General features: G+C 41.2%; 1 protein-coding gene across 1 annotated transcript in view; it reads left to right on the forward strand.

The window, feature by feature from the left end:
* The first annotated feature begins 9,168 nt into the window (after positions 1-9,168).
* Positions 9,169-21,047, forward strand: part of LOC136867143 (growth arrest-specific protein 2) — a 500,343-nt gene continuing 488,464 nt past the window's right edge. Inside the window, exon 1 of the mRNA XM_067144253.2 lies at positions 9,169-9,334. The gene's annotated coding sequence lies outside the window, so the exon portion shown is untranslated. The remainder of the gene's footprint in view (positions 9,335-21,047) is intronic.

Genomic DNA, 21,047 nt, shown 5'->3' on the forward strand with positions numbered 1-21,047 from the left:
AAATGCATTAAATATAAATAACTTAAAAATTCATGTTTTAAAAATTTCAGTCAAGTGAATTTGATCTTTATACAATAGATTCTAGATTCTGTTTTACTTCTTACTAAATTTCTGGCTCAACTCCAAGTAAATTTCTTTCTATAAAGCCAGGCATCTTCTTTTTTCCTTCATTGGTTATTTTCAATTTATGATCTTTGATGTTAATATAGACTACAACTCTTAAATCCTTGTCGATATAATCTCGTGATTTCTTTCTCGTATATACCACCATATGTTGGATTTGTAATTTCCTTCTTCTTAATGAACACTATAATTTTAAATCAATTACAATGCATTTTAATTATTAACATTATTAGCTACACCCCATAATACTACATATAGACTAATATCTCGACTTACTGAATAGGAATGGAGCTCACATCCTTCCTGGGGAACGAAAAAAAGCCCTCAAGGCCTCGGCAAAGCAGCCGCCATAAAGCATTTTAGATAATGTTAAATCAAAAGTTGGTGCTAAAGCTAATAAATGACCCCAGTAACTTTCGAAACTTTCTTTCACCTTCCTATGCTCTGACAAAAATGTTGGGCCGTGTGAATACCGTCGACAGTGCTTATTGATAAACATACTTTACTTCAGAAAGACCTTAGAAATGATATCTACTTTACCTCAACTTCTAAATGTAAGAGAGGCCACGAGCCCTAACTTGCTCTCAAGCATTGATCGCACCCTCCCTTCCAAAACGCTAGTGGAAACCTTGCCTGAAATACAGACCAATGAAATACCAGGTACATGCGTAAGTTTTTGCCGATATTTGTAGTAAAGGAAACGCGTATTTTTCAAGGAAAAATCATTTTTGTTTTGTTTTTTATTATTGCCAGGTGACAGTCACGATTTTCCCCGCTTCGGGTTTTCAAAATAAATCCAATTTTCGTCCCCCCTCACAATTCGGTAGAGAAATGATTTTCTTTCGTGGCGTTGAAGCAGCATTTCACAAGTGACTTTGCGATTTTCCATTTGGCGTTCATTCAGATCGTGTGGGACCCATTTACCAAGTTTATTGATCTTCCCCATTGCTCGTAAACGTCTGCTGATTATTTCTTGTGACACATTTAATGCTTGTGCTCAATTGCTGTTGAATTTGAGTCCAGAGTGCGCACTGTTTTTCACATCGAAATCACCAAGTTTAAATTGCCGAAACCATGTCTCGATGGAGCGTGTTCATCAGCAAACGATGACTTTCCACAGCCTTTTTCTTTTGACTAAATAAGAAAAGCAATGCGTGCTGCAAATGTTCTCTTTCAGCCACAAACGTCGACATGATCACTGAACGATACAACACAGACCGTGTTTGGCGGACTCACCTCGTATGTGTTGGTAGGGTAATGTCAGACGAACAAACTGACGTATGTTCGCTGGTGCCATCTCTTAGTGAAACCGAAAAAGGCTTGTACATACACCTGGTATATCGATAGTTGTTGCAATCATTTCTGTTCTCTTGCTTATGGATTGGTGCAATTACGGCTTTCATCCAACCAGAATGTACTTTACTGATATTCTATGGTAATCTTATTACTCTTTGAAGTCATTTTTATCCCTGACTTTCCATTAAATTTCATTATTTCAGGTGTAATTTCAAACGTGGAAAAAAGTATCACCCTGTATTAATGTTATAGGTTTTACGTCCCACTGACTACTTCTACGGTTTTCCGAGACGCCGGTTGCCGGAATTTTGTCCCACAGGAGTTCTTTAACGTGCCAGTAAATCTATCGACACGTGGCTGACGTATTTGAGCACCTTCGAATGCCACCGGACTGAGCCAGAATCGAACCCACCAACTTGATCTCAGAAAGCCAGCGCTATATCGCCTGAGCTCATCGGAGCAAAACTTGAGCTTTGGAAGCTCATTGAATATTTTTAAAATGACGATGATGATGATAATGATGATCGCTGTTTGAAGTTCCAAGACGAAGAGATTATCAGATCAAGGAATGGTAATGGTAGAGCGATAAACTTAAATGTTGTCTGGGTGACATCTGTCGTGAACGTGCTGAAGAACTGAGTTAATTTTGTCTTATCATTAACGAATCCTGTACTAACATATGCCGGCCCCGTGGTGTAGAGGTAGCGTGCCTGCCTCTTACCCGGAGGATGCGGGTTCGATTCCTGGCCAGGTCAGGGACTTTTACCTGGACCTGAGGGCTGGTTCGAGATCCACTCAGCCTACGTGGTTAAAATTGAGGGGCTATCTGACAGTGAGATAGCGGCCTCGGTCTAGACAGCCAAGAATAACGGCCGAGAGGATTCGTCGTGATGACCACACGACACCTCGTAGTCTGCAGGCCTTCGGACTGAGCAGCGGTCACTTGGTAGGCCAAGGGCCTTCAAGGGCTGTAGCAAGCTTCTTAAACACTACTAAAGGTTGGGCCCAACGCGGGACGAGCTGCTATTGGTTAACGAAATGACGTCACAGTAGGAGCAAAGCAGCCGAGTCCAGAGCGCGCAAATCAGTAGGAATCTCATAATACCAGCAAACATTACAGTCTCTCAGAACTAATTGCGGACCAGACATAAAGATTACTGCTTTTATACGAGTGAAAAAGAGTATAGCATAGTAAATTTTCATTATTTCTCTTACGAATAAGGCATAAATGTAACGTAACGGTGCACTGACCAACGCTTGAAATTTATTAACATGTCCAAGTTCCTCTATTTAGTTTGAGGAAGGTTACGCGCTCTCAAATCTGTTAACATAAATATTTAGAAATATGAAATGTTTGTAATATTAAATTTTGACAGCAGGAACTTCCGTAATGGAACTACCGTATGTTAACATACGATATACTGACTTACTTCCGCAGGTATCGAGTTTAAAGCTTAACACATATTATAACAGCAGCAGAAGTAAGTTCATATTCGAAACCATGCATACATATTCCTACTTTTTAAAAGAATAAGAAAGAACAGGAAAAACAATTAGAACACAGTCCTACCCGTGAGATCACATGTCATGAAGTGGTTGCTTTTGAAGATTAAATTCACTGTCGTGCCTTTCGCCGATGAGCTGCTATGGATTTTTCAGTTCTTGCCCGAATGTTCATTTGTCGTATGCGTATAAATGTTCTCGTTCTAACACATTTTTACTATTTCTTGTGGTACAGCGAGTATTTTAGTGCTCATTATTTGATACACTTTGCGTATAATATTAGGTATACGTCACAGTTCAGCGCCGGCCCCGTGGTGTAAGGGTAGCGTTCTTGCCTCTCGCCCAGGGGGCCCCGGGTTTGATTCCCGGCCAGGTCAGGGATGTTTCTTTCCACCTGAGGACTGGTTCGAAGTCCACTCAGCCTACGTGATTAGAATTGAGGAGCTCAGAGGATGCGTCGTGCTGACCACACGACCCCTCGTAATCTGCAGGCCTTCGGGCTGAGCAGCGGTCGCTGGGCAGGCCAAGGCCCTTTCAAGGGCGTTAAGTGCCGTGGGTTTTTTGGTCACAGTTCAGCACCTCCGTGAGTGTCCGTCAAAATTAAATTCCTTTATTTGGTTTACCATTCTTCCGATGGAAGGAGTAGACCTCCGCGAGATAACCTCTATTCATCCCACAAGGGCTGTACGAGAAGAAATGGAAAGCATTTCCCCGGTGGCACTTCCCATTGACCTGTCATATTTTCTCCACGGAAGGCGAGGTATCGAAATCCCTCTGCTGAACAATCAGGTGTCGCTGTAGATTGCGGCACGGTTTTCTATCGCAATGATATTATGAACACAGAAATTTCACTCTCGCTACTATTACACTATTCACGCAACTAACGAAAAGAAAATAAGTGCACCTCACTGCACGAAACACAGCAACTTAACAGAGATTTCACAGAAACGAACTACGACACACACACACACACACACACACACACACACACACACACACACACACACACACACACACACACACACACACACACACACACACACACACACACACACACACACACACACACACACACAACGCAAAATACAGTAGGCCACTATATAAACCAACAGCAATATACGGAAAGAAATTACGTATAGATATTACGTGAAAATCCTTTCTTTATAAGACAGACAGCTGTAAACAACGATTTAAGATACACGTGCGGTTGTATGCTACACAGTCACGCTGCTCCTGTGATGACGTCACGAGCAGGACGAGGGAAAACGAACATCTACTACGCAACCAATCTGGGCCACCCGTGGGCTGTAGTGCCATGGGGTTTGGTTTGGTTTGGTACTAACATATACAGCAGCGAGATTGTTTGCGAATCTAAGGTCAACAATGGACAGAAGAGTCTGAACTATCTGATAACATCCAATAACCTTTTTTTTTTTTTTTTTTTTTTTTTGCTATTTGCTTTACGTCCCACCGACACAGATATGTCTTATGGCGACGACGGGATAGGAAAGGCCTAGGAATGGGAAGGAAGCGGCCGTGGCCTTCATCCAATAATGAACTGGGTAACAACTCTTGAAGTATGTGTTCTTCTATGTCAGATTGTTTCCTCCCCCTAGGAAACAGATAAGTAAGAGAGCATAGTTTTCGCCATGGGACTCTCCATGTACTCGCCCCCACCAAAAAAAATAAAAAAAAAGTAACTAATGGCTTCATCAGGTGAGCAGAGACGCACCAATCATCTTCCGCTGTACAGATACAAGCTGAATCGTATTATTTTGTAAAGAAACAGATCTATATTTTTTTGCTACAAACATCTCCCTCGAGGGTGACTACGAGCTCCTTAGCTAAGTCTAGAAGCTCTTCCACTTACTTGCGCCAAGCTCCTCATTTTAACCTTTCCTATGCAACCGCACGTGGTTTACGTTTGTTCTCTTCCGACGGTAGTAGGTACCGAGTCCTAAAGAGTCTTCTTCCATTTACATGCCTGTATTGACCCTTTTCTTTTCTTTGCTGATACTCCTTCTTCGAAAGATTGGTCCTCTTCCTTCATCTCCTTGATTAGAGTTTAAAAGAGACAATTATTTCGATATATTCTCCTTAAGATAGATCATCGATATCTTATTGACCGAGCAAGTGGCCGCGTGGTTTGGGTCACGTAGCTGTCAGCTTGAATTTGCGAGATAGTGAGTTCGCACCCCACTGTCGGCAGCCCTGAATGATTTACCGTGGTTTCCCATTTTCACACTAGGAAAATGGTGGGGCTGTACTTTAAATAAGGCCACAGCCGCTTCCTTCCCAGTCCTAGGCCTTTCATGTCCTATCGTCGCCATAAGACCTGTCTGTGTTGTGCGACGTAAAGCAAAAAAATAAAAAATAAAAAAAGATTATTTGGATGTTATCTATCAGATAGTTCAGACTCTTCTGTCCATTGTTGACCTTAGATTCGCAAACAATCTCGCTGCTGTATATGTTGCAGTGCAAAAATACAAAGAAGTAAAAGACAAAACAATTGAAATAAATGGGCAAGAAACATATTATTGAATAGTAATAATAATGATTATTACGTAATATTAACTTCATTCCGTATTGACAGTGCTGAATTATAACAACATACGTTTTTATTCATTCTCCAATTCAATACATATTCACACTTCCCTGAGGGTGTTAAAAGATCATGTCATAACATTCATACATGTGTCAACTCTGTTTTTGGGTCATCTTCAGTGATGATTTTTTCAGCTTTAACATTTTTACGAAGGTAGAAGCGTAACAATTTTATGTTCACTTAAAATCTTTAAAAATGCAGTGCAAAGATCATTGGGCTTATTATACAAAAAAGCTTATTGCTTAAAATTGTGTGATTATAAAAGTTAATTTCAATCTTTTGACGTGTAAGGCCATGGAATTAATAATGGGTCTATCTACGATAGTCAAAGGTTAATTTAAAACTTTAAAATGAAGGTTATATTTCTTTTCAGATATTAAATTTTAACAAACAACAAGATTTCAGGTACAGAGCTAGTTCTGTACAAAATAGGAAAAAAAAAAACCCACGAAAAAACCAAGAATTGGTAAGTTACAATTTGAGCTTCAAGCTCATGATTTACAAAGCTCCCAACATTACTAATGTTGCGTTTAGGCTGATTGTCAAGGAGACGAATCTCCCAATTTCTTTCACAGGAAATTTTAAATCACAATTTTCAAGAGCACTTTGCTCCAACGGTTACAAGTTCCAAAGGCACCACTCAATATTACACAAATATCTATTACATTACAAGAAAATTGCCTCAATGTTCCACAATTCTACTCAGGAGACTACGCTCCCAAACCCTTACAACCTACTCAAAGCAACCATTAAATTTTACAATTCGGATAAGAGCGTCTTAGCTCGATAACTTTTACACTTTCAGGCCTCTCTAGGCACAACCTACAATTTACAAGACCATATCAATGACCTTTTAAGTTTACACAGGGGTATCTAGCACCCATTCTACTGGGCTTTTATGGAAATCAACAGGTTCAATTACTGGCCCCCAAAATAATATGTATGGAAGCGGACATTTGCGCCTCTACGCGCACGGCCAACTCGCCCGGTACTACGTTTTCATAACCGTTTCTTCTCTTCCTTAATGTATTAAAGTTTTCTCATACGAGTCACTAGCTTGGGATTAGCCCCTGTGTATCGACCTAGAGCCACTTAGGTTTTAAAATGTAGATTTAGGAGTGCAAATTCACGCCTCTCGTCGCCATAAGACCTATCTGTGTCGGTGCGACGTAAAGCCCCTAGCAAAAAAAAAAAAAAAAAAAAAAAAAAATTCACGCCTCCATCCTTTTGTTTTGGGCCATTTATATTAACCTAGTTTTTGCACACTAAGGCCCAGTAGATTGGGTACGAGATACCCCAGTTTCCTTATTATGCCTTGCTGGCAGGTTGTGTAAAAGTCTGTTATTGCCTTTATAGGCTTGAAAGATCGAGAGCGGATCAGCTCTTTATGGTGTTGTGGTAAAGGTGCCTCTGGGAGGCTTGAGGTTAAATGTTGGGAGCGAGTGCTCCATGCAATTAGGGGTTTTCTGCCCTTTGGTAATTGGTGGTTGTGAGCTGAGAGCTCAGAAATTATACTTGGGGCTCGAAGCCCAAATCTTGTAATGAACTGTAATTTGTAATTTCTTAATTTGTTGATCTGCTACTTGGTACTTGTTATACTCTGTTATTTGTTGATTTTGAAAAGAAAATATAACCTTTGTTAAAGTTTTAAATCAACTTTAATTTTGCAGTTGAGACCTATTCCAGCCCGCACCTTCTTTTACCTCCGCCTACCTCGGATAACTCCGTAACAATAATAATAATAATAATATTAATAATAATAATAATAATAATAATAATAATAATAATAATAATAATGGTTTTACGTTTCACTTACCAGTTTACGGTTTTTGGAGACGCCGTGGTGCCGACTGACGTATTTGAGCACCTTCAAATTCCCCCGGACAGAACCGTGATCGAACCCGCCAACTTGAGTTGAGAAGGCCAGCACTCTACCATCTGAGATACTTAGCTCGGCTATTATTGGATTCTTTGGTTCTTTGGTTCTTCTCCTCCTTGTCTTTCTTGGCATTTTTCTGCATTTATTGGGAGTTGGCACCTCATGTGGATTTGTCCAGTTTTACGGCCGGATGCCCTTACGGAACGCTCAACCATGTGTGTTGAGGGATGTAGCCTATTCATTTTTGCATATTTCTGTGGTGGTTCTTAGTGTGGTTCTTACGTGAACATGAAGATGTGTGTATTACGACAAACCTCCAGTCCCCGAGCTAGAGGTAGCTATACGCAATTATAATTTCGGTCCGACCATGAATCGAAACCAGGGCCCACTGAACGGAAGTCCAGTACGCTGACCATTTAGCCAAGGAGCCGGACTATTGGAGTCTTTGAATGATTCCGCTTAAATCTTAATACGACTTTGGTTCTGAGACGAACATTCTTCAAAATGAGGCTGAAAGTCAAGATTTAGAGAGTATCCCTATTCCCTCAACTTTTCCTTCGAGATGTAGTCCTTGTTGTTGATTTAAATTAAGGCTTAAAGGACCTAGTGGTTATCAACCTCCCGAACAGATATTACCCAATATGCTGTGTTATTGTGCTGGCTTTCTACTATTTGTACCACTACAGTAATAAATGATGTCCGGCTCCGTGGTGTGGGGGTAGCGTGCCTGCCTCTCGCCCGGAGGCCCCGGGTTTGATTTCCGGCCAGGTCAGGGATTTTTCTCTCGACCTGAGGGCTGGTTCGAGGTCCACTCAGCCTACCTGGTTAGAATTGAGGAGCTATCTGACGGTGAGATGGTGGCCCCGGTCTCGAAAGCCCAGAATAACGGCCGAGAGGATTCGTCGTGCTGACTACACGACCCCTCGTAATCTGCAGGCTTTCGGGCCTGAGCAGCGGTGGCTGGGCAGGCCAAGGCCCTTTCAAGGGCGTTAAATGCCGTGGGGTTTGGTTGGTAATAAATGATGGCCAAATTGGATTGGATAATGTTCCTCAGAACCTCGTTTCACCGGAACAACTGCTGGTAACCATGATTTAGTTTTGATATTATTATTATTATTATTATTATTATTATTATTATTATTATTATTATTATTATTATTATTATTATTATTATTATTATTATTATTATTGAAAAAAGAAAGAGATTCATTGGAAGCAACTGGAATGTGGATTTGGAGGAAAATGACGAGGTGATGCTGGGCTGAAAAAAAAAACTAATCGAGATGTAAAGGAAATCAGTGAACGACGGAGAATGAAAAGGATATGGAAAGAAGGATGATAAAACTTGTAAGTCATACGCTGTGACATAATGACTTCCTAGTAAACGTCTTCGAAGGTAAAATACTAGGAAAGGAAGAGGAAAACCAAGGAAGACACTTCGAGAATATGAGAAACTTAATGGGATGTAAAAACTACAAGGAAGCTAGAGAACAGCAGGATTGAGAGGAGAATGTTTGCAGCGATGATGATTATTATTCAAATCAATTACTCAAAAATGGGCGTTGGGAAAAATAAAACATGCAGATTAGTCTCACGTCATCACACGTCTTGCCGTAGCTCGTTTTAAAGGGCCCACTGCTACTATAGCGTGTCTTCCGCCTTGCGGGAGGAAGAAACGTATCCCCCTCTCCTTCCGTCCAGCAGCGTGGCCTATCGATCGCGGGCGGACAAGCAGCGCGCCTCGTGGTCCGTCGAGGAGTAAGTCAGTGTGGCTCGGTTGTCGCGCGCGAGGTGACTGGCAACAACATCGCTCTGTTATTGTTGTGCTTCCTGCTAGCTCTTCTTCTTATTATTATAATTTAGGATGGCGGCAAAGCCCGCTCGGTGACAGTGCTGGGCCTACCACGGACCCATCACCTCCCTGTCAGGTGAGTCAACTTTTGATTTATTTGTTCTGTATAGTGTCGATTTAATGACAGCAGTATTTGTAAATGTCAATGAAATGTGATGATACGATTACGGGTGTCTTTAATTGAATTATACACGACTTCCAGATTTATTTGTTTCGGTAACAACTTGGTTGTATCAAAATTACCGGTTTGAAATATTTTGTTTAAAAAGAAACCGTGATTTTTGTAAGATTACCTTAATGGAAAATATGTTTTCCTCTTAATAATATGGTTTGGTGTATACATTCCTTATCGTCCGAGTATTTCGTTAGGCTTATCAATACAGGCGACTAATGCAGTGTACGGGAACAATTATCTTTATTCTCGTGGATGAATTTGAAAAGGGGCGTGTACTGGTCTCTCCTCAGAAAGATCTAGCGTCCTTTTTTAAGTTGTCTGAATAGTCTGATATTCAGGTTTTTTTTCTTTTATTCTAAACGAACCGGCCACTCTTCTTTACTGATGTTTCATCCTAGCATGCGCCTTTTGCATTTTATGTTTATATGGTAGTTAACATTCAAGAAAGTTGTTTTATTAACAAATCAATATATTTTTAAAGAGGAAGAGAGAATAGAGGGTATTTGTCGATGTTCGGATGGTCACTTTTGCGTGGTCCGACTTTTGAAATGGCTTGCTTTGATTCGTTCTGGATTGAGGAAAGGATTACACTTATTACTATTTAAATCACATTAAACCTAATTTTACATGCAAGATTACATACCGTAGGGCAAAGTAAGAGAATTATGAGAATAGGAATAAGAAATATCATATGAAGATGAAGTCGGAATTCAAGACGGCATATTAGGGAAAATATTGCTTTATAGGAAAAGGCATTAGGGATTGGAATAATTGACTGAGGGATATGTTCAATAAATTTCCAACTTCTTTGAAATGATTTAAGAAAAGACTAGGTAAACAACAAATAAGGAATCTGCTGCTTCAGCGACAGCTTTAAATGCAGAACAGTGGTGATTGATTGATTGATTGATTGATTGATTGATTGATTGATTGATTGATTGATTGATTGATTGATTGATTGATTGATTGGAAACGAATGTTAGGTGATCTTTTGTAATTTAAGAGAGTTGTAATGATACTGGTGTTCTAGTCTCTTTGTATATTCCTGCCCTTATTAACCTCTAAATGAAATATTCTATATAACGTTTGCTGATTGTCCACTTTTCTCTCCAGAATTGCGAGGTATTCATCAAGATTTCTTCATCGTTCTTGATAAAGTTGTACAAACTCGTAAGCGAAAAGCTATCTAACAAACTGATTGTATATTTTTTATTATTTACGTAGCCTATGGTGTTCTACGAATTTTAAATTCTTGAAGCAGTGTCCAATAGACTGTTCAGATTGTCTGCTTTATCTGTAATGAACGTTTTGAAAATAAATCGAAGTTACCGCGCATTTCATCTTACGCAGTTTGGGAAGATGTTGAGTGGTTCCATTTGCAAGCCACGGTGTTTTTCAATTAGGACAATAAGTGGCACTTCTTTAGCTTCCTACACTCGTTAGCAGGAGAATGCCTGATACTTTCTGAAATGTATTCGGTTTACCAGGAGGGATGAAAAAGATTTCTCTCCACTATAAAGAAATGGTCATAGAACTGGGTCATGAAAATGGTCATAGAAGTATCATGAAACTACTCGTATATTTTGCTTCTAAAAAGAAAACCCATGGCACTACAGCCCTGAAGGGTCTTGGACTACCAAGCGACCGCTGCTCAGCCCGAAGGCCTGTAAATTATTTTGCTTCTAGACTTACAAGAAATCATATTGTAGTTTAAGACAGGAATAGTTTTGGAAAACGTTCTCATGACCGAATGAAGGAGTAAATATTTCGTGTAATTTTAGTAGATTTTCAATCAATAATAACGAGAAGGATTCTCAGGGACTTTCTCCTTTATTACAAAAGAACAAATGTTTCTATTCCTCTTTAAGGGAATCTTGTAAACATATTGAAATTTTGATTCAAAATATCACTGAAATATTGTTTGAAAAACTAGTTATTAGGCTGTATCTTCATGGTAGCCCGTATGCAAGGGCAGCTATCCTTTTCGGATTCTCTCTCTCTCTCTCTCTGGTCCAGTCCATTCCCGATATTATTGGTTAACGCCACAAACAAAAAGCGTTAAAAGCGATAGATTCTGTTACTTTGTAGGGCTTTTTAAATCAGCTTTGTATACATCAGTATTCCAGATTTAATAATGTAAAGCTCATATATCGATTACATTGAACACTTCTGGGATGCATTGGTTAGAGAAATACGCTACTGAACGAAAGGGCCGGAGTTCGATTCCGGACTCTACCGAGTCTTGGTAAGGACTGGTGCAGAGTTTACTTAGCCCCGAGAGGACATTGCATTGGGTACCTAACCGAAGGTGCGACAGACAGAGATGCGGAAATGTCGCGGCACTTGCATTGGGAACCTACCTGATGGTTTGCAGACTGACATGCGGAATGATATTATCATATTGTCGCGGCACATTGCGCCTGCCCGGTGGCCCTCAATATTCCCAGTCTGCCCTTGCCCAACGCTTGGTTGTGGAGACTGGGCATGGCTTTACCGTGACCTTTACAATTTCATTGCAGCCCCGCAGTTAGGGGTAGCGAGCTTGCCTTTTATCCAGATGCCTCGAATTCGATTCACGGCGAGGTCAAGGATTTTTACCTGGATCTGGTTCGATGTCCATTCAGCCTACATGAGAACATCTGACGGTGAGATAGAGGCCGTGATCTAGAATGCCAGGAATAACAGCCGAGAAGATTCGTCGCACTGACCACGCGCCACCTCGCAATCTACAGGCCTTCAGGCTGAGCAGCAGACGCTTGTTAGGCCAAGGCTCGTCAGGGCTGTGGTAAAAGTAAAGTAAACGCGTGTCCTCATCCCGAGATGGTGCAGCTCTTTTCAGGCACATCTCCAATGGAGGTGAGCTGCATGTGCCATTTCAACCACATACCAGCCCTCCTGCCATTCGTAAATTTCTGGCAGTACCGGGAATCGAACCCGGGTCCCCGAGGACGGCAGCTAATAACACTAACCGTTACGCTACGGAGACGGACTACATTTTTGAGATGTTCTGTGAATAATTTTTTTTAAAAAGAAGACTTTTCCTTAACTTATTTGATATGTGATGAATACAAATCGTAAGCGAAGAGTAAGAGGTATGAGCTAATGTAGGTTTTCATATGGTAGCGTTAGTGAACCCTTTTGACTAAAATGGCACGTTGACACGGTGGTAGTGAATATCGTTTTAAGCGAAAATACAACAAACTGATCATCCTTTCTTAACAGTAATCGTAGGAGTATAAGGGAGAGGTATGACCGACCCGGGCTGAGAGGCTTAGACTGTTGAGGCGCTGGCCTTCTGACCCCAACTTGGCGGATTCAATCGTGGCTCAGTCTGGAGGTACTTAAAGGTGCTCAAATACGTCAGCCTCGTGTCTGTAGACCTATTGGCATGTAAAAGAATTCCTGCTGGACAAAATTCCGGCACTTCAACGTCTCCGAAAACCGTACAAGCACTTAGTGGGACGTAAAGCAAAATAGCGTTATTATTAAGACTCTTCGAAGAATGAAATTATCGGTTATAGAGAGGGAAGGGCCACGAAAGGCATGAAATTGAAACTCTTTCCACTCCTGACAAATCTAATACCATTGCGGTCACAAGAGTTGATTGCTGCTTGTTGTTTAAAGGGGCCTATCATCTAGGTCATCGGCCCCACAAGAGTTGACCAAGGGAGATCAGTTAGGGAAGACTGAAAACGAGGAACCTAGTGGAAGTAATGCCATACTCAGAAGTCCCGCGATCGCCTCTCCACATTTTCCAAGTTGCACGCTTCTGGTGAACTATTACATTGAAGTTTGGCACTATTGTTGCAATGTTTCAATGTATGGATCACTTGACGTGGATGTCGTATCAGCAGACCAATATTCTTGATGTCTGTTGGATGACCTGTATGAATGTGGTGCCTGATGTGGTGAGGTAGTGGTGGTAATGATTATTGTTTTAAAGAGAAGAACAAGTAGGACCATCCCTTCACATAACTAATCAGAATATATATATATATATATATATATATATATATATATATATATATATATATATATATATATATATGTATGTATAATGGAAGAGTGAGGGTCGGTATCAGCTAGAGAAAGGAAAGGTCCGATAGACTCCCTCGGCTTCGCAAACCAAATACCGTCGGGGTTGAAAAAGAACAAGAGTTGACCAAGGGAGGTCGGATTGGACAGTCGAAAGTGAAGAACCTGGCACAAGTAAGTGGAAGCAACACCAGGACTCAGTTGAGGGCGCCGTGGTTGCCAACCCACGCTCCCAAGTTGAGAGTCCCTGGAGGCCCTTTTAATCAACTCTTACGACAGGCAGGGGATACCGTGGGTGTTATTCTACCTCCCCCACCCACAGGGGAATGTCCAAGGGAGGTCGGATAGGAAATATGAAGGGGAGGAGTCCGGCACAAGTAAGTGGACGTATTAGCGGACTCAGATAGGAGCTCCGTGATCGCTACTCTACACTTCGCAAGATGAGCGTCCCAAGGGTTGAGATTTGACAGTTGTATTGTTTCAGTTTATGGAGCAGTTGATGTAAGGGATTTGGAATATCGTGGCAATAGACCAATACACTTATGCTCTCTGATAATGTGTATGAATGTGGTGTCTGGTGGTGTTTAGTGGTAAATTGTTAGGACTAGATCGGGAACGAAAGTAGTTTAGCGTCGCACTAGCACTTGAATGGTTTTCGGCAACTTAAGTATGAGAAAGGTATGGGATTGGGAAAGAAGCAGTCCTGCATATTTGCCTGATGTAAGCATTGGAAATAACGGAAAACTATTTTCAAGGTTCCCGACCATGGCGTTCGAACCCACCATCTCCCGAATACAAGAGCACAGCTACGTGACCCGAACCAGGCAGCTAACTTGGTCAGTCACTTTTTAACGTGGAACTTTTTTTTCATACCTGTGTGTGCCAGGATTTGTATCAGAAGCCGAAATACAGGGGTTTAATCACGATCGACAGTTACAGTCGGCAGTCTTACAGGGTTTGTATATTCTCTTTTGTAACGTCAAGAAAATGCAGGGAGCGTATATAGTCAGAGGATTATCTTATATGCATTGGTAGGCTAGACTGGATCTGACGGAATGACAAACATTGACTGGCTGCGAAGTGTACCTAGGTAGTTGCTTCAAGCGTTCTCGGCTGCTGGTTCGAACTTCGGTGCAGTCGGTTAACAGGTAAGAGCGTATAAATGAGAGACTCATATCAATAGATTTACTCCAACTTTACAGAATCTCCTCTTTTCAGTGCAAAATTCCAGCTCTTCGGCGTCTGAAATATCTGCAGCAGCTGAACGAACAGTGGAAACCTATTATTATTATTATTATTATTATTATTATTATTATTATTATTATTATTATTATTATTATTTCAGTAGTAGTTTTTGCTTCTGATATCAATCAACTGTAGACCACATTAGAACTTTCTGGCTTTCTGGCCATTATTTTCTTATCTTCTCAAAACTCCTTCATTCTTTTGCTTCGTATCTTTCTCTGCTCCTCGGATACTATCCGTCTCTTTCACCTTAATAACAGGCAGGCAAACATTACTTTGAATGTTTCCTTCGACAACTCTCCCCTACCACACAATCCTAACCCCAGGTACCTTGGAGTAACTCTTGATCGGACACTATCCTTTAGGAAACATTTAATGAATACCGCTGCTAAACTGAAGACCAGGAACAATATCATTCAGAAACTTGTAGGTTCTACATGGGGAGCATCAGCATCCACTCTTAGGTTATCAGCATTGGGACTAGTATACTCTACAGCCGAGTATTGTTCTTCTGTTTGGCTGAATAGCCCTTATGTTAAAAGTATTGATGTTGTTCTGAATGAGATGATGCGCATTGTCAGCGGCGCAGTCAAATCCACTCCTCTTTTTTGGTTGCCAGTTTTGAACCACTTAACGCCTCAAAGAATACGCAGACAAAACAATCTAATACGCGAGTTCAGGAAGATAACAATGAACCCAAGTCTTCCCATTCATTAAGACATGGTTGTAAGGTATAAACGTCTGAAATCAAGATCTCCGCCCATTCAGACTGCAAGGGAACTCATCAATAGGAACTTTAATGGTTCTGATGAATGGCAATTGGAGTGGACCAACACAGCTCCAGATGAATGGCAGACCCTCTTTAGTCTTCAACATCTACCACCTGGTTTTAATCTCCCCAGAAGAACTTGGGTTCTTCTCAACAGAGTCCGTACCAATCATGGTCGATGTGGTTCATTGTTGCATAAGTGGGGTATGCGCTCCTCCCCTGAGTGCGACTGCGGTGAGAAGAAACAGACCATCCGCCATATTGTCATTGAATGTCCAAGGAGGTCATATTCCGTCGGCTGAAGGAGTTTGTGTGTGCTTCTAACGAGGTTGTACAATGGTTGGACAATTTAGATTTGAGTTTGTGATCTGTTTTTGAGATTGGTTGATTGTTTGAAGTGTTATATTGTTTTTTTATATTTTTTAATGTTTGTATGTAGAGTTATGTACTAGCCACAAGCTAAATAAATAAATAAATAAATACTATTTAGCTTCTTCTTATTCTTATTCTGGAAATTTTTGAGTTCGTCATCTCGATTCCTGAACTCCCTCCTGTTGAGGATCAAATTGTTTGCTGTGATTCCAATTACTTGTGCGTCCTTCTTGATCCCCTCCACCCATTTCTTGATCTCCTCGTCCTTTCTTCCTGGATTATTATTATTGTTATTATTATTATTATTATTATTATTATTATTATTATTATTATTATTATTATTATTATTATTATTATTATTAATGGTTCATGTTTGTGGATTACTGTAGTCACGTCCTAGTTCGTGAACCATGGGCAACGGCTGTGTGGCCTAGTAAGTGGTCCTGAGAGTCGGGATACCAGTTGCTATGGAATGGGAGTGGGCATCTCGGACATATTCTGAGTCGTGGCCCTCCTTGTGCTCAGGCGGCTAGGACTATACAATTCACCGGTGGTCCATAACCCGTTAGAGGAGAGATCCTCACTTGGACTATGTGCAAGTAGGGCAGCATCCTGCTTCATGAATTAACCGAGCTCAGAACACTTTAAGCAAGCCTCGGATCTATGGGAGTAATGGAGTCCCACTCCCATTTGACAGGCGAGGGACTCCTTGGAAACAACTTGGCGAACGATATGGAATTCGATGGGGAGCTATCAATATTAATGGGGCTTATGGAAGAAAGAAGGTAGAACTGGCTGAGTCAGCAAAGAGGATGCATCTGGATGTGCTAGGAGTAAGTGATATTCGGGTAAGGGGGGATAATGAGGAAGAGAGAGGAGATTATAAAGTGTACTTGACGGGTGTTAGAAAGGGAAGGGCAGAGTCTGGGGTAGGACTCTTTATCAGGAACGTGGTTTCCCATTTTCACACCAGGCAAATGCTGGGGTTGTACCTTAATTAAGGCCACGGCCGCTTCCTTCCAACTCCTAGGCCTTTCCTATCCCATCGTCGCCATAAGACCTATCTGTGTCGGTGCGACGTAAAACCCTTAGCAAAAAAAAAAAAAAAACTTTATCAGGAATACCATTGCACGCAACATAGTTTCTGTTAGGCACGTAAATGAGCGAATGATGTGGGTAGATTTGTCAGTGGGAGGAATTAGGACAAGAATTGTGTCCGTGTATTCACCATGTGAGGGTGCAGATGAGGATGAAGTTGACAAGTTCTATGAAGCATTGAGTGACATTGTGGTCAGGGTGAACAGCAAGGATAGAATAGTACTAATGGGCGATTTCAATGCGAGAGTTGGGAATAGAACTGAAGGATACGAAAGGGTGATTGGTAAATGTGGGGAAGATATGGAAGCTAATAGGAATGGGAAGCGTTTGCTGGACTTCTGTGCTAGTATGGGTTTAGCTGTTACGAATACATTCTTCAAGCATAAGGCTATTCACCGCTACACATGGGAGGCTAGGGGCACCAGATCCATAATAGACTATATCTTAACAGACTTTGAATTCAGGAAATCTGTTAGGAATGTACGAGTTTTTCGCGGATTTTTCGATGATACAGACCACTATCTGATCTGTAGTGAACTAAGTATCTCTAGGCCTAGGGTAGAGAAAGTGAAATCTGTCTGCAAACGAATAAGAGTAGAAAATCTCCAGGACGAGGAAATTAGACAGAAGTACATGGATATGATTAGTGAGAAGTTTCGAACAGTAGACAGTAAGCAGGTTCAGGATATAGAAAGTGAATGGCTGGCATACAGGGATCCTGTAGTAGAAACAGCAAGGGAATGCCTAGGAACAACTGTGTGTAAAGACGGGAAAAGGCGAACATCTTGGTGGAATGATGAAGTGAGAGCAGCCTGTAAACGTAAAAAGAAGGCGTATCAGAAATGGCTCCAAACAAGGCCCGAGGCAGACAGGGATTTGTACGTAGATGAAAGAAACAGAGCGAAACAAATAGTTGTTGAATCCAAAAAGAAGTCATGGGAAGATTTTGGTAATAACCTGGAAAGGCTAGGTCAAGCAGCAGGGAAACCTTTCTGGACAGTAATAAAGAATCTTAGGAAGGGAGGGAAAAAGGAAATGAACAGTGTTTTGAGTAATTCAGGTGAACTCATAATAGATCCCAGGGAATCACTGGAGAGGTGGAGGGAATAATTTTGAACATCTTCTCAATGTAAAAGGAAATCATCATGGTGGTGTTGCAAACAGCCAAGCTCATGGGGAGGAGGAAAATGATGTTGGTGAAATTATTCTTGAGGAAGTGGAAAGGATAGTAAATAAACTCCATTGTCATAAGGCAGCAGGAATAGATGAAATTAGACCTGAAATGGTTAAGTATAGTGGGAAGGCAGGGATGAAATGGCTTCATAGAGTAGTAAAATTAGCGTGGAGTGTTGGTAAGGTACCTTCAGACTGGACAAAAGCAGTAATTGCACCTATCTATAAGCAAGGGAACAGGAAGGATTGCAACAACTATCGAGGTATCTCATTGATTAGTATACCAGGCAAAGTATTCACTGGCATCTTGGAAGGGAGGGTGCGATCAGTCGTTGAGAGGAAGTTGGATGAAAACCAGTGTGGTTTCAGACCACAGAGAGGCTGTCAGGATCAGATTTTCAGTATGCGCCAGGTAATTGAAAAATGCTACGAGAGGAATAGGAAGTTGTGTTTATGTTTCATAGATCTAGAGAAAGCATATGACAGGGTACCGAGGGAAAAGATGTTCGCCATACTGGGGGACTATGGAATTAAAGGTAGATTATTAAAATCAATCAAAGGCATTTATGTTGACAATTGGGCTTCAGTGAGAATTGATGGTAGAATGAGTTCTTGGTTCAGGGTACTTACAGGAGTTAGACAAGGCTGTAATCTTTCACCTTTGCTGTTCGTAGTTTACATGGATCATCTGCTGAAAGGTATAAAATGGCAGGGAGGGATTCAGTTAGGTGGAAATGGAGTAAGCAGTTTGGCCTATGCTGACGACTTGGTCTTAATGACAGACTGTGCCGAAAGCCTGCAATCTAATATCTTGGAACTTGAAAATAGGTGCAATGAGTATGGTGTGAAAATTAGCCTCTCGAAGACTAAACTGATGTCAGTAGGTAAGAAATTCAACAGAAATGAATGTCAGATTGGTGATACAAAGCTAGAACAGGTCGATAATTTCAAGTATTTAGGTTGTGTGTTCTCCCAGGATGGGAATATAGTAAGTGAGATTGAATCAAGGTGTAGTAAAGCTAATGCAGTGAGCTCGCAGTTGCGATCAGCAGTATTCTGTAAGAAGGAAGTCAGCTCCCAGACGAAACTATCTTTACATCGGTCTGTTTTCAGACCAACTTTGCTTTACGGGAGCGAAAGCTGGGTGGACTCAGGATATCTTATTCATAAGTTAGAAGTAACAGACACGAAAGTAGCAAGAATGATTGCTGGTACAAACAGGTGGAAACAATGGCAGGAGGGTACTCGGAATGAGGAGATAAAGGCTAATTTAGGACTGAACTCGATGGATGAAGCTGTACGCATAAACCGGCTTCGGTGGTGGGGTCATGTGAGGCGAATGGAGGAGGATAGGTTACCTAGGAGAATAATGGACTCTGTTATGGAGGGTAAGAGAAGTAGAGGGAGACCAAGACGACGATGGTTAGACTCGGTTTCTAACGATTTAAAGATAAGAGGTATAGAACTAAATGGAGCCACAACACTAGTTACAAATCGAGGATTGTGGCGACGTTTAGTAAATTCTCAGAGGCTTGCAGACTGAACGCTGAAAGGCATAACAGTCTATAATGATAATGTATGTATGTATGTTATTATTATTATTATTATTATTATTATTATTATTATTATTATTATTATTATTATTATTATTAGCCCGCCTGGCGGCCATGATCGTTAAGGCGTTGAAGTCTAAACGGTCTGACACCGTTGTTAACCGATTCGAGTCCTGTTGGTCGAAAACATTTCACCGTCAGAATGTTGGCCGGCAGGGTAGTGGCAAATCTCTCCGCAGTCCAGTGCTCATAGAGAGTGAGGGCAAATGATGCTGTTGATTGTGATGCGTCCATCCGATGGTGACGTTAAGCCTTGAGCAGATCCCTTGATGATATTCGATAGGACTAGGCTATGTGCCGGCACATCGGGTTTCATCCTCTCCCTACTATAACAATGCCCCGTAATTAATTTCTTCTCATTAACTCCTCTGGTGAGGTTGACGCTAAGAAGGGTATTCGCTCATTAAAACCGCCATGACAGATTAATCTCGCCTCATACCCGACGTAACGTGTAAGAAAGGCTCCCTAATGTTTCTGTGTGTGACTACACAACGTACAATATTCTTCTTCCTTAAGTCTATGTGATAATTGCTAAGTCATGTGTTACGAGCAGTGCAGGAAATCCAAGTTCAAGTAGTTCAGTAATGATTCACATGACTAAGTGCTTCCTTGCGTGTGATTGGTCTTCGCGACTTTCAGTACTCCAGGAAAACGCTGATATCATGTAGGTACCCAGTTGCATTTCTAGCGCCGGAAACGTGATAACTTAATGATCTCCACGACTTTCTCATCAAAACTATGCAGTCAATGCACTTAGGGTTCTTTAAATGAGAAGTCTCGAATGAGTAGTCTGTCTGTTACGGCTTCATTCCGAGGTTGGTTGAATCCTCAAAAGGCACCAACAAAGTTTATGCGGTTATAGGGAAACTCCTAACACCGATGGCGATCCCAAAATGAGGCGTACAAGGCAAGATGAGGAGTGAGGTCGTTTGCCATTGCTTTCCTCACTAGGGTCGAAAAGTGTTGTTGTTATTATTATCATTATTATTATTATTATTATTATTATTAGAGCACGACCGGCCCTATGAGTAACACCTTTCATAACACTCAGGCGCACTAGTACTCTGAAGGTTATTACTCAGCTCCGTCTACACCTCAGCGGCTTCCATACTGTCACAGCTATAAATTAGTGTGAGACTTAGGTGGAAGCTACATTTTACTCTAGCCTGTGCCAAAGAGACAGATGCAAATATGCTGCATCCATCAAGAAACAGCAACAGGCTGGAATTTCACTCATTCTGTAGATTTTGATTTGGATCGCTTACTTTTCAGTTACTAATATTAGACGCATTATAGGCCTGTTGCTTTT

The sequence above is a fragment of the Anabrus simplex genome, chromosome 3 (assembly GCF_040414725.1).
Source record: "Anabrus simplex isolate iqAnaSimp1 chromosome 3, ASM4041472v1, whole genome shotgun sequence".
NCBI lineage: Eukaryota > Metazoa > Arthropoda > Insecta > Orthoptera > Tettigoniidae > Anabrus > Anabrus simplex.